This window comes from Sinocyclocheilus anshuiensis, unplaced genomic scaffold (genome assembly GCF_001515605.1).
Source record: "Sinocyclocheilus anshuiensis isolate Anshui unplaced genomic scaffold, SAMN03320099.WGS_v1.1 scaffold1049, whole genome shotgun sequence".
Taxonomy (NCBI): domain Eukaryota; kingdom Metazoa; phylum Chordata; class Actinopteri; order Cypriniformes; family Cyprinidae; genus Sinocyclocheilus; species Sinocyclocheilus anshuiensis.
The window spans coordinates 346,125-349,021 of NW_015557197.1; the positions used below are offsets into that span (position 1 = coordinate 346,125).

A 2,897-nucleotide genomic window follows, 5' to 3' on the forward strand; every position below is an offset into this window, starting at 1 on the left:
TAACGGTACACTTTTCCGTACCGAAAATGTTCAGTACGGGTCTTTCAGGTTCGGTACGCATGTGTACCGAACAATTCATTCCATTTTTTCAGGAAATTCAGACAATACATGCCGTTTTGGCGCACTTTGCTGTGGCGAGACAGATCGCTGTATAGAAGCCTCAGTTCTAACGGCAGCGAGGAGCGCGATCATCCCTTCATCTTTATTACTAGTTTTCACGCGAAATATACATGAATAAACAAATCATGCCTGATGTAATTGCTCAATGTGTTTTAATTGTGGAAAGACTTCATTAAAACTAGAGCCCGACCGATATATCGTTTTGCCGATATGAGCCTGTCGCAGATATATAGGTATCTGCAAATATGCCGCCGATATGAACATTTTTTTACAGAACATATAACACAGATTAAATGCTTCTAAATGGTGTAATTACTTAGTTTGTCCAGCAGAGCACGCTCCATTGTTTGCTACTGGCGACCCAGGTCAGTGTAGTGTAGAGATGCACGGTGAGCTCAAATTTCACCCAAGTCCGCTGCTTCAAATTATCCGCCCGCCACCCACTGGCACCTATATTTGATCATCACATTACAATGATTCTAATTCTTAGTTTAGCATGATGATATGATGAATGGATGGTTCATTTTTAACAGCAGGTTCGGGGGCGTTAGAGCTGATCTGCGCATCACGGCATGTGTCTGCGGCGCACCGGAGCTGATCGCAGCCACTCAGTCAACAGCCAGGTTTCCATCCAATAATTTGTTTGCGAAAAAATATTTAGCGCTTCAAAATTTTTACCGATATAGCTGATGGAAATGCCATTTATCGATAAAATTTCTCATGTGTCGACAATCTTTTTCCGTTTAACTTTACTGCATAAATTCTATATCGATACTTCAAATGTCGCAAAATTTGTTTGGAAACACTTTTTGTCTAGAAAAGGGGCTTTAACGCAAATAAATGTGTTGTCGCATGACAGAATTTGCCTATAGGCAGCATCCGTGTTGCTCACGTTATAGCACCGTTTCCCTGTAGTTCAAAAGCGCTTTAAATCCTATTCATATTATTAAATTGACGAGTTACCTCTCAAACATACATATCTTAATTTAATGTTCCTTTAGTACGTTGCAAGTTATAATGTATTTATTTTGTTCTGAAGATCTTGTTTTACGTGGATATTGGAGCGATAAGTACAACATTTTACATTAATTTGTTTTGGCTTGTTAGTAGCTTCTTATATTTTTATTCTTGTTATGTTCTGAGTATTCTGTTCTACCGTTAAATTTAAAGGATTTGTTCTGAAATGAGGGGAAATAAAATAGCATATTTTTTCAATATGTTTGGCTGACTGTATTTTATTATGACAATGAACAGGCTACGTTGTCGAGTTAATAATGCTTAACTGCGCGCGGGAGCCACAGCCACATATCAATTCAAATTTAATTTAATGGTAATTTAACAATCTTGTCGGTTAACGGTTAATAATGACCGTCGGTTGTCGGTTAGGCTATAGGAGAAATAAAATAACCGAAATGAACATTCCTATTTCCTAATAAAAGTTAATCAGAAAAATAATACTAATACAACTGCTCCTGTTTATGATTATTGCTTGATGATCAAGTATCTAAATAGTCTACAACAAAGTACAAAAAAAAAAAAAAAACTCATGACACTTGTTAATAAAAATAATTTTATGTAGGTCTATAAAATGTAATAATAGGCTATATAATTAAGTTTTGTTTCAAATGGATAAAGAACAGGCTACTAGCCTATATAATTTATTTTAATATAGGTGAAATTATGTATGGAAACAGCTCAAGGGCAATTTTTTTGCGATACACCAAAACTTATGCAACAAGTTTTTTTTTGGGATGACGTCATCACACACACCATTTTATCGTTAAAAGGCCAGTTGGATGGAAACAGGCTGTAGACAGCAAATTTCACAATGTTTTTTTTTTTTTTACACATTCTCTTTGTCGATAACAAAACAGCGCAAAAACTGGATGGAAACTTGGCAAATGCTGGTGTTTATACCGGCTGAGCCGCGGCCCAGAACTCTTATCACATCGGTCACATCACATTTCCTAAGTGGGTGTCTACACCGGACGCGAGTGGCGCGACAAAATACAATAGAACCCATTATAATCGGTGATGCTGTCTACACTGGATGTGGCGCGACGCGACACGACAAAGTATACTTCATTATATTTTCCTTTACCTGTTAGTGATGTCTTAATTATTTATTGTATGTTTAAATAAATCTTTTATGAAACAAGTTATGACAGCCACTCTGTAAATGATTATATTTCAACAACAAATAGAAATTGTATAATTTAGAAGTTAATTTAAAAACTGCAATATGTCCAATTTACATGTTTGCATAAAAAAATTTTTGAGTGTTGATTATTATATAAAACCAAATAGTAATTAAAATAAATAGTAATTGAATTTTGGGCTCTGTTGTTAATTGTTACCTTACAGTAATGTAAAAGGGCTCCCTATAGTTTAGAGGAGAAGCTGATGTAGATTTTTATCCCTAAGAAAATTTGAATTGTAATTGAATTTATTTAAAGAAAAAACAATTTGTTCAGTAAGCCATTGTTTAATTTAAAAAAATATGTTTTTTTTCCTCCTGCTGTACCAAAACCATACCGAACCGTGATGTCACAACCGAGGTATGTACCGAGCTGTCATGTTTGTGTACCGTTACACCCCTAAAATATATATATATACACACACAGTATATATATATATATATACACACACAGTATATATATATATATATACACACACAGTATATATATATATATATACACACACAGTATATATATATATATATACACACACAGTATATATATATATATATACACACACAGTATATATATATATATATA

At 34.2% G+C, this 2,897-nt stretch overlaps 1 protein-coding gene across 1 annotated transcript in view; it reads right to left on the reverse strand.

Moving 5' to 3' along the window:
• The window catches only part of LOC107678834 (poly [ADP-ribose] polymerase 1-like), a 42,682-nt gene that overhangs the window by 20,657 nt on the left and 19,128 nt on the right, over positions 1-2,897 (reverse strand). The gene's annotated exons all lie outside the window — the stretch shown is intronic.